Raw genomic sequence first — 12,409 nt, forward strand, 5'->3', positions numbered from 1 at the left:
CACCACCGGGGGTCTCAGAATGAGATCAGTACAGACCATCACCGGGGGTCTCAGAGTGAGATCAGTACAGACCACCACCGGGTGACTCAGAGTGAGATCAGTACAGACCACCACCGGGGTCTCAGAGTGAGATCAGTACAGACGATCACGTGGGTCTCGGTTTGAGATCAGTACAGACCCCCACAAGGGATCTCAGAGTAAGATCAGTACAGACCACCACCGGGATCTCAGTGTGAGATGAGTACAGACCATCACCGGGGGTCTCAGAGTGAGATCAGTACAGACCATCACCTGGTGCCTCAGAGTGAGATCAGGACAGACCTTAACTGGGGTCTCAGAGTGAGATTAGTACAGACCTTCACCGGCGTCTCAGAGTGAGATCAGGACAGAATATCACCGGGGGACTCGGATTGAGATCAGTACAGAATATCACCGGTGGACTCAGAGTGAGATCAATACAGACCACCACCGGGGGTCTTAGAATGAGATACCGACAGACCACCACAGGGGGTCTTAGAGTGAGATCAATACAGACCACCACCGGGGGTCTCAGAGTGAGATCAGTACAGACCATCACCGGGGGGTCTCAGAGTGAGATCAGTACTGACCACGACTGGGGGTCTCAGAGTGAGATCAGTACAGACCATCACCGGTTGTCTCAGAGTGAGATCAGTACATACCATCACCGGGGGTCTCAGAGTGAGATCAGTACAGACGACCACCGGGGGTCTCAGAGTGAGATCAGTACAGACCATCAACATGGGTCGAAGAGTGAGATGAGTACAGACCATCACTGGGGGGCTCATAGAGAGGTAGAAACAGACCATCACCGGGGGTCTGAGCGTGAGATCAGTACAGACCACCAGCGGGGGTCTCACAGTGAGATCAGTACAGACCATCAACGTGGTTCACAGAGTGAGATCAGTACAGACCATCACCGGGCATCTCAGAGTGAGATCAGTACAGACCATCACCGGGCATCTCAGTGTGAGATCATTACAGACCATCACCGGGGGTCTCAGAGTGAGATCAGTACAGACAATCACCGGGCGTCTCAGAGTGAGATCAGTAGAGACCATTACCGGGTGTCTAAAAGTGAGATCAGTACAGATCATCACCGGGGTTCTCAGAGTGAGATCAGTAGAGACTATCACCGGGGGTCTCAGAGAGAGATCAGTACAGTCTATCACCGCGGGCCTCAGAGTGAGGTCAGTACAGACCACCACTGGGGGACTCGGAGAGAGATCAGTACAGACCACCACCGGGTGTCTAAGAATGATATCAGTACAGACCATCACCAGGGGTCTAAGAGTGTAATCAGTAGATATCATCACCGGGGGTCTCAGCGTGAGATCAGTACAGACAACCACCAGGGGTCTCAGAGTGAGATCGGTACAGACCACCAGCGTGGGTCTCAGAATGAGATCAGTACAGATACACTTGGGGTCTCGGAGTGAGATCAGTACAGACCACCACCGGGGGTCTCAGAGTGAGATCGGTACAGACCACCAGCGGGGGTCTCAGAATGAGATCAGTACAGATACACTTGGGGTCTCGGAGTGAGATCAGTACAGACCACCACCGGGGGACTCGGAGTGAGATCAGTGCAGACCACCACCGGGGTCTCAGAGTGAGATCAGTGCACACCATCACCAGGGGTCTCAGAGTGAGATTAGTACAGCCCTTCACCGGGGGTCTCAGAGTGAGATCAGTACAGACCACCACCGGGGGTCTCAGAGTGAGATCAGAACAGACCATCACCGGGGTTCTCAGAGTGAGATCAGTGCAGCCCAGCACTGGGCATCTCAGATTGAGATCAGTACAGACCACCAGCGGGGGTCTCAGAGTAAGATCAGTACAGAGCAATACCGATGGACTCAGAGTGAGATCAGTACAGACCACCACCGGGGTTCTCAGAGTGAGATCAGTACAGACCACCACCGGGGGTCTCAGAGTGAGAACAGTACAGAGAAATACCGGTGGACTCAGCGTGAGATCAGTACGTACAATGACGGGGTCTCAGAAGGAGATCAGTACAGACCACCACCGGGGGTCTCCGAGTGAGATCAGTACAGACCATCACCGGGGTTCTCAGAGTGAGATCCGTACAGACCACCACTTGGGGTCTCGGAGTGAGATCAGTACAGACCATCATCGGGGTCACACAGTGAGATCAGTGCAGACCATCACCGGGGTCTCACATTGAGATCAGTACAGCCCACCACTAGGGGTCTCAGAGTGAGATCAGTACAGATACACTTGGGGTCACAGAGTGAGATCAGTACAGATACACTTGGGGTCACAGAGTGAGATCAGTACAGACCACCACCGGGGGACTCGGATTGAGATCAGTACAGCCCACCACCGGGGGTCTCAGAGTGAGATCAGAAGAGACCATCACCGGGGAAGTCAGAGTGAGATCAGTACAGACCAGCACTGGGCGTCTCAGCTTGAGATCAGTACAGACCACCAGCGGGGGTCTCAGAGAAAGATCAGTACAGAGCAATACCGATGGACTCAGAGTGAGATCAGTACAGACCACCACCGGGGATCTCAGAGTGAGAACAGTACAGAGAAATTCCGGTGGAATCAGCGTGAGATCGGTACATACAATAACGGGGTCTCAGAAGGAGATCAGTGCAGACCACCACCGGGGGTCTGCGAGTGAGATCAGTACAGACCATCACCGGGGGTCTCAGAGTGAGATCCGTACAGACCACCACTTGGGGTCTCGGAGTGAGATCAGTACAGACCATCACCGGGGTCACACAGTGAGATCAGTGCAGACCATCACCGGGGTCTCACAGTGAGATCAGTACAGCCCACCACCGGGGGTCTCAGAGTGAGATAAGTACAGATCACTCACCGTGGGGTACAGATCATCACCGTGGGTCAGAGAGTGAGATCAGTGCAGACCATCACCGCGGTCTCACAGTGGGATCTGTACAGATCATTCACCGTGGGGTACAGATCATCACCGGGCGTCTCAGAGTGAGATCAGTACAGACCATCACCGGGGGTCTCAGAGTGAGATCAGTACAGACCATCACCATGTGTCTAAGAGTGAGATCAGTACAGACCATCACAGGGGGTCTCAGAGTGAGATCAGTACAGAACATGACCGGGCGTCTCGGAGTGAGATCAGTACTGACGACCACCGGGGGTCTCAGAGTGAGATCAATACAGACCATCACCATGGGTCTAAGAGTGAGATCAGTACAGACCATCACTGGGTGTCTCAGAGTGAGATCAGAACAGAGCACCACCGGGGGTCTGAGAGTGAGATCAGTACAGACCATCACTGGGTGTCTCAGAGTGAGATCAGTACAGACCATCACCATGGGTCTAAGAGTTAGATCAGGACAGACCATCACAGGGGGTCTCAGAGTGAGATCAGTTCTGACCATCATCGGGGTACTGAGAGTGAGATCAGTACTGACGACCACTGGCGCTCTCAGAGTGAGATCAGTACAGACCATCAATGGGCGTCTCGGAGTGAGATCAGTACAGACCACTACTGGGGGTCTCAGAGTGAGATCAGTACAGACCATCACCAGGGGTCTCAGAGTGAGATCAGTACAGACCACCAGCGAGGGTCTCAGAGTGAGATCAGTACAGACCATCACCATGGGTCACAGAGTAAGATCAGTAGAGACCATCACCGGGGGACTCGGAGTGAGATCAGTACAGACCATCACCGATTGTCTCAGCGTGAGATCAGTACATACCATCACCGGGGGTCTCAGAGTGAGATCAGTACAGCCCACCACCGGGGGTCTCAGAATGAGATCAGTACAGACCATCACCGGGGGTCTCAGAGTGAGATCAGTACAGACCACCACCGGGGGTCTCAGAGTGAGATCAGTACAGACCATCAACATGGGTCTAAGATTGAGATGAGTACAGACCATCACTGGGGGTCTCAGAGAGAGGTAAGTACAGACCATCACCGGGGGTCTCAGAGAGAGATCAGTACAGACCATCACCGGGGGTCTCAGAGTGAGATCAGTACAGACCATCAACATTGGTCTGAGAGTGAGATCAGTACAGACCACCAGCGGGGGACTCACAGTGAGATCAGTACAGACCATCAACGTGGGTCACAGAGTGAGATCAGTACAGACCATCACCGGGCATCTCAGTGTGAGATCATTACAGACCATCACCGGGGGTCTCAGCGTGAGATCAGTGCAGACCACCACCCGGGGACTCAGAGTGATATCAGTACCGAGCACCACCGGGGGTCTCAGAGAGATATCAGTACAGACCACCACCGGGGGACTCAGAGTGAGATCAGTGCAGACCACCACCCGGGGACACAGAATGAGATCAATACGGACCACCACCGGGGGTCTTAGAGTGAGATCAGTACAGAACACAACCTGGGGTCTCAGAGTGATATCAGTACCGAGCACCACCGGGGGTCTCAGAGAGATATCAGTACAGACCACCACCGGGGGACTCAGAGCGAGATCAGTACAGACCACCACCGGGGGACTCAGAGTGAGATCAGTACAGACCACCACCGGGGGTCTCAGAGTGAGATCAGTACAGACCATCACGTAGGTCTCGGTTTGAGATCAGTACAGAACCCCACCAGGGATCTCAGAGTAAGATCAGTACAGACCGCCACCGGGATCTCAGAGTGAGATGAGTACAGACCATCACCGGGGGTCTCAGAGTGAGATCAGTACAGACCAGCACCTGGGGCCTCAGAGTGAGATCAGTACAGACCACCACTGGGGGTCTCAGAGTGAGATCAGTACAGACCATCACCGGTTGTCTCAGAGTGAGATCAGTACATACCATCACCGGGGGTCTCAGAGTGAGATCAGTACAGACCACCACCGGGGGTCACAGAATGAGATCAGTACAGACCATCACCGGGGGTCTCAGAGTGAGATCAGTACAGACCACCACCGGGGGTCTCAGAGTGAGATCAGTACAGACCATCAACATGGGTCGAAGAGTGAGATGAGTACAGACCATCACTGGGGGTCTCAGAGAGAGGTAAGTACAGACCATCACCGGGGGTCTGAGAATGAGATCAGTACAGACCACCAGCGGGGGTCTCACAGTGAGATCAGTACAGACCATCAACGTGGTTCACAGAGTGAGATCAGTACAGACCATCACCGGGCATCTCAGTGTGAGATCATTACAGACCATCACCGGGGGTCTCAGCGTGAGATCAGTACAGACAATCACCGGGCGTCTCAGTGTGAGATCATTACAGACCATCACCGGGGGACTCAGAATGAGATCAATACGGACCACCACCGGGGGTCTTAGAGTGAGATCAGTGCAGAAAACAACCTGGGGTCTCAGAGTGATATCAGTACCGACAACCACCGGGGGTCTCAGAGAGATATCAGTACAGACCACCACCGGGGCACTCAGAGTGAGATCAGTGCAGACCACCACCGGGGGACTCAGAGTGAGATCAGTACAGACCATCACGTGGGTCTCGGTTTGAGATCAGTACAGACCCCCACCAGGGATCTCAGAGTAAGATCAGTACAGACCACCACCGGGCTCTCAGAGTGAGATGAGAACAGACCATCACCTGGGGCCTCAGAGTGAGATCAGCACAGTCCATCACCGGTGGCGTCAGAGTGAGATCAGTACAGACCATCAACGGGCGTCTCAGAGCGAGTTCAGTAGAGACCACCACCGTGGGTCTTCGACTGAGATCACTACAGACCACCACGTGGGCCTTAGAGTGAGATCAATACAGACCACCATCGGGTGTCTCAGAGTGAGATCAACACAGACCACCACCGGGGTTCTCGCTGAGAGATCAGTGCAGACCATCACCGGGGGACTTAGAGTGAGATCAGTACAGACCACCACTGGGGGTCTCAGAGTGAGATCAGTACAGACCATCACGGGGGTCTCAGAGTGAGATCAGTACAGACCATCACAAGGGATCTCTGAGTGAGATCAGTACAGACAACCACCGGGGGTCTCAGAGTGAGTTCAGTACAGACCATCAACGGGGTCTCACAGTGAGACCAGTGCAGACAATCACTGGGGTCTCAGAGTGAGATCAGTACAGACCACCACCGGGGGTCTCAGAGTGAGATCAGTGCAGATCATTCACCGTGGGGTACAGATCATCACCGTGGGTCACAGATTGAGATCAGTACAGACCATCACCGCGGTCTCACAGTGAGATCAGTACAGATCATTCACCGTGGGTGACAGAGTGAGATCAGTAGAGACCACCACCGGGGGTCTCAGAGTGAGATCAGTAGAGACCATCACAGGGGGTCTCCGAGTGAGCTCAGTACATACGACCACCGGGGGTCTCAGAGTGAGATCAGTACAGACCATCACCAGGGGTCTCAGAGTGAGATCAGTACAGACCATCACCAGGGGTCTCAGAGTGAGATCAGTACAGACCATCACCAGGGGTCTGAGAGTGAGATCAGTAGATATCATCACCGGGGGTCTCAGCATGAGATCAGTACAGATGTCCACCGGGGGTCTCAGAGTGAGATCAGTACAGACCACCAGCGGGGGTCTCAGAATGAGATCAGTACAGATACATTTGGGGTCTCGGAGTGAGATCAGTGCAGACCATCACCGGGGGTCTCAGAGAGATATCAGTACAGACCAGCACCGGGGGACTCAGAGTGAGATCAGTACAGACCACCACCGGGGGACTCAGAGTGAGATCAGTACAGACCATCACGTGTGTCTCGGTTTGAGATCAGTACAGACCCCCACCAGGGATCTCAGAGTAAGATCAGTACAGACCACCACCGGGCTCTCAGAGTGAGATGAGAACAGACCATCACCTGGGGCCTCAGAGTGAGATCAGCACAGTCCATCACCGGTGGCCTCAGAGTGAGATCAGTACAGACCATCAACGGGCGTCTCAGAGTGAGTTCAGTAGAGACCACCACCGTGGGGCTTCGACTGAGATCACTACAGACCACCACGTGGGCCTTAGAGTGAGATCAATACAGACCACCATCGGGTGTCTCAGAGTGAGATCAACACAGACCACCACCGGGGTTCTCGCTGAGAGATCAGTGCAGACCATCACCGGGGGACTTAGAGTGAGATCAGTACAGACCACCACTGGGGGTCTCAGAGTGAGATCAGTACAGACCATCACGGGGGTCTCAGAGTGAGATCAGTACAGACCATCACAAGGGATCTCTGAGTGAGATCAGTACAGACAACCACCGGGGGTCTCAGAGTGAGATCAGTACAGACCATCACCGGGGTCTCACAGTGAGACCAGTGCAGAAAATCACTGGGGTCTCAGAGTGAGATCAGTACAGGCCACCACCGGGGGTCTCAGAGTGAGATCAGTGCAGATCATTCACCGTGGGGTACAGATCATCACCGTGGGTCACAGATTGAGATCAGTACAGACCATCACCGCGGTCTCACAGTGAGATCAGTACAGATCATTCACCGTGGGTGACAGAGTGAGATCAGTAGAGACCACCACCGGGGGTCTCAGAGTGAGATCAGTAGAGACCATCACAGGGGGTCTCCGAGTGAGCTCAGTACATACGACCACCGGGGGTCTCAGAGTGAGATCAGTACAGACCATCACCAGGGGTCTCAGAGTGAGATCAGTACAGACCATCACCAGGGGTCTCAGAGTGAGATCAGTACAGACCATCACCAGGGGTCTGAGAGTGAGATCAGTAGATTTCATCACCGGGGGACTCAGCATGAGATCAGTACAGATGACCACCGGGGTCTCAGAGTGAGATCAGTACAGACCACCAGCGGGGGTCTCAGAATGAGATCAGTACAGATACACTTGGGGTCTCGGAGTGAGATCAGTACAGACCATCACCGGAGGTCTGAGACTGAGATCAGTACAGACCACCACCGGGGGTCTCAGAGTGAGATCAGTACAGACCATCACCGGGGGACTCGGAGTGAGATCAGTGCAGAACACCACCGGGGGACTCAGAGTGAGATCAGTGCAGACCACCACCGGGGGACTCGGAGTGAGATCAGTGCAGACCACCACCGGGGGACTCAGAGTGAGATCAGTACAGACCATCACGTGGGTCTCGGTTTGAGATCAGTACAGACCCCCACCAGGGATCTCAGAGTAAGATCAGTACAGACCACCACCGGGCTCTCAGAGTGAGATGAGAACAGACCATCACCTGGGGCCTCAGAGTGAGATCAGCACAGTCCATCACCGGTGGCCTCAGAGTGAGATCAGTACAGACCATCAACGGGCGTCTCAGAGTGAGTTCAGTAGAGACCACCACCGTGGGGCTTCGACTGAGATCACTACAGACCGCCACGTGGGCCGTAGAGTGAGATCAATACAGACCACCATCGGGTGTCTCAGAGTGAGATCAACACAGACCACCACCGGGGTTCTCGCTGAGAGATCAGTGCAGACCATCACCGGGGGACTTAGAGTGAGATCAGTACAGACCACCACTGGGGGTCTCAGAGTGAGATCAGTACAGACCATCACGGGGGTCTCAGAGTGAGATCAGTACAGACCATCACAAGGGATCTCTGAGTGAGATCAGTACAGACAACCACCGGGGGTCTCAGAGTGAGTTCAGTACAGACCATCACCGGGGTCTCACAGTGAGACTAGTGCAGACAATCACTGGGGTCTCAGAGTGAGATCAGTACAGACCACCACCGGGGGTCTCAGAGTGAGATCAGTGCAGATCATTCACCGTGGGGTACAGATCATCACCGTGGGTCACAGATTGAGATCAGTACAGACCATCACCGCGGTCTCACAGTGAGATCAGTACAGATCATTCACCGTGGGTGACAGAGTGAGATCAGTAGAGACCACCACCGGGGGTCTCAGAGTGAGATCAGTAGAGACCATCACAGGGGGTCTCCGAGTGAGCTCAGTACATACGACCACCGGGGGTCTCAGAGTGAGATCAGTACAGACCATCACCAGGGGTCTCAGAGTGAGATCAGTACAGACCATCACCAGGGGTCTGAGAGTGAGATCAGTACAGATGACCACCGGGGGTCTCAGAGTGAGATCAGTACAGACCACCAGCGGGGGTCTCAGAATGAGATCAGTACAGATACACTTGGGGTCTCGGAGTGAGATCAGTACAGACCATCACCGGAGGTCTGAGACTGAGATCAGTACAGACCACCACCGGGGGTCTCAGAGTGAGATCAGTACAGACCATCACCGGGGGACTCGGAGTGAGATCAGTGCAGACCACCACCGGGGGACTCGGAGTGAGATCAGTGCAGACCACCACCGGGGGACTCAGAGTGAGATCAGTAAAGACCATCACGTGGGTCTCGGTTTGAGATCAGTACAGACCCCCACCAGGGATCTCAGAGTAAGATCAGTACAGACCACCACCGGGCTCTCAGAGTGAGATGAGAACAGACCATCACCTGGGGCCTCAGAGTGAGATCAGCACAGTCCATCACCGGTGGCCTCAGAGTGAGATCAGTACAGACCATCAACGGGCGTCTCAGAGTGAGTTCAGTAGAGACCACCACCGTGGGGCTTCGACTGAGATCACTACAGACCGCCACGTGGGCCGTAGAGTGAGATCAATACAGACCACCATCGGGTGTCTCAGAGTGAGATCAATACAGACCACCATCGGGTGTCTCAGAGTGAGATCAACACAGACCACCACCGGGGTTCTCGCTGAGAGATCAGTGCAGACCATCACCGGGGGACTTAGAGTGAGATCAGTACAGACCACCACTGGGGGTCTCAGAGTGAGATCAGTACAGACCATCACGGGGGTCTCAGAGTGAGATCAGTACAGACCATCACAAGGGATCTCTGAGTGAGATCAGTACAGACCACCAGCGGGGGTCTCAGAATGAGATCAGTACAGATACACTTGGGGTCTCGGAGTGAGATCAGTAGAGACCATCACCGGAGGTCTGAGACTGAGATCAGTACAGACCATCACAGGGGGACTCGGAGTGAGATCAGTGCAGAACACCACCGGGGGACTCGGAGTGAGATCAGTACAGACCACCACCGGGGGACTCGGAGTGAGATCAGTGCAGAACACCACCGGGGGTCTCAGAGTGAGATCAGTACAGACCATCACAGGGGGACTCGGAGTGAGATCAGTGCAGAACACCACCGGGGGACTCGGAGTGAGATCAGTACAGACCACCACCGGGGGACTCGGAGTGAGATCAGTACAGACCACCACCGGGGGACTCGGAGTGAGATCAGTGCAGACCACCACAGGGGGACTCGGAGTGAGATCAGTGCAGACCACCACCGGGGGTCACAGAGTGAGATCAGTACAGACCATCACCGGGGGACTCGGAGTGAGATCAGTGCAGACCACCACCGGGGGACTCGGAGTGAGATCAGTGCAGACCAGCACTGGGGGACTCGGAGTGAGATCAGTGCAGACCACCACCGGGGACTCAGAGTGAGATCAGTGCAGACCATCACCAGGGGTCTTAGAGTGAGATCAGAACAGACCATCACCGGGGATCTCAGAGTGAGATCAGTACAGACCAGCACTGGGGGTCTCAGATTGAGATCAGTACAGACCACCACCGGGTGTCTCAGAGTAAGATCAGTACAGAGCAATACCGGGGGACTCAGAGTGAGATCAGTAGAGACCACCACCGGGGTTCTCAGAGTGAGATCAGTACAGACCACCACCGGGGGTCTCAGAGTGAGATCAGTTCAGAGAAATACCGGTGGACTCAGCATGAGATCAGTACGTACAATGAGAGGGTCTCAGAATGAGATCAGTACAGACCACCACCGGGGGTCTCCGAGTGAGATCAGTCCAAACCATCACCGGGGGTCTCAGAGTGAGATCCGTACAGACCACCACTTGGGGTCTCACAGAGAGATCAGTGCAGACCATCACCGGGGTCTCACAGTGAGATCAGTACAGACCACCACCGGGGGTCTCAGTGTGAGATCAGTACAGATCACTCACCGTGGGGTACAGATCATCACCGTGGGTCAGAGAGTGAGATCAGTGCAGACCATCACGTGGGTCTCGGTTTGAGATCAGTACAGACCCCCACCAGGGATCTCAGAGTAAGATCAGTACAGACCACGACCGGGCTCTCAGAGTGAGATGAGAACAGACCACCACGTGGGCCTTAGAGTGAGATCAATACAGACCACCATCGGGTGTCTCAGAGTGAGATCAACACAGACCACCACCGGGGTTCTCGCTGAGAGATCAGTGCAGACCATCACCGGGGGACTTAGAGTGAGATCAGTACAGACCACCACTGGGGGTCTCAGAGTTAGATCAGTACAGACCATCACGGGGGTCTCAGAGTGAGATCAGTACAGACCATCACAAGGGATCTCAGAGTGAGATCAGTACAGACAACCACCGGGGGTCTCAGAGTGAGTTCAGTACAGACCATCACCGGGGTCTCACAGTGAGACCAGTGCAGACAATCACCGGGGATCTCAGAGTGAGATCAGTGCAGATCATTCACCGTGGGGTACAGATCATCACCGTGGGTCACAGATTGAGATCAGTACAGACCATCACCGCGGTCTCACAGTGAGATCAGTACAGATCATTCACCGTGGGTGACAGAGTGAGATCAGTAGAGACCACCACCGGGGGTCTCAGAGTGAGATCAGTAGAGACCATCACAGGGGGTCTCCGAGTGAGCTCAGTACATACGACCACCGGGGGTCTCAGAGTGAGATCAGTACAGACCATCACCAGGGGTCTCAGAGTGAGATCAGTACAGACCATCACCAGGGGTCTGAGAGTGAGATCAGTACAGACCATTACCGCGGGCCTCAGAGTGAGGTCAGTTCAGACCACCACCGGGGGACTCGGAGAGAGATCAGTACAGACCACCACAGGGTGTCTAAGAATGATATCAGTACCGACCATCAACAGGGGTCTAAGAGTTTAATCAGTAGATATCATCACCGGGGGTCTCAGCATGAGATCAGTACAGATGACCACCGGGGGTCTCATAGTGAGATCAGTACAGACCACCAGCGGGGGTCTCAGAATGAGATCAGTACAGATACACTTGGGGTCTCAGAGTGAGATCAGTACAGACAATCACCGGAGGTCTGAGACTGAGATCAGTACAGACCACCACCGGGGGTCTCACGGTGAGATCAGTACAGACCATCACCATGGGTCACAGAGTGAGATCAGTACAGACCATCACCGGGGGAGTCGGAGTGAGATCAGTACAGACCACCACCGGGGGACTCGGAGTGAGATCAGTGCAGACCACCACCGGGGACTCAGAGTGAGATCAGTGCAGACCATCACCAGGGGTCTCAGAGTGAGATCAGTACAGCCCACCACCGGGGGTCTCAGAGTGAGATCAGTACAGACAACCACCGGGGGTCTCAGAGTGAGATCAGAACAGACCATCACCGGGGTTCTCAGAGTGAGATCAGTACAGACCAGCACTGGGGGTCTCA

The sequence above is a fragment of the Heterodontus francisci genome, chromosome 9 (assembly GCF_036365525.1).
Source record: "Heterodontus francisci isolate sHetFra1 chromosome 9, sHetFra1.hap1, whole genome shotgun sequence".
NCBI classification, from domain to species: domain Eukaryota; kingdom Metazoa; phylum Chordata; class Chondrichthyes; order Heterodontiformes; family Heterodontidae; genus Heterodontus; species Heterodontus francisci.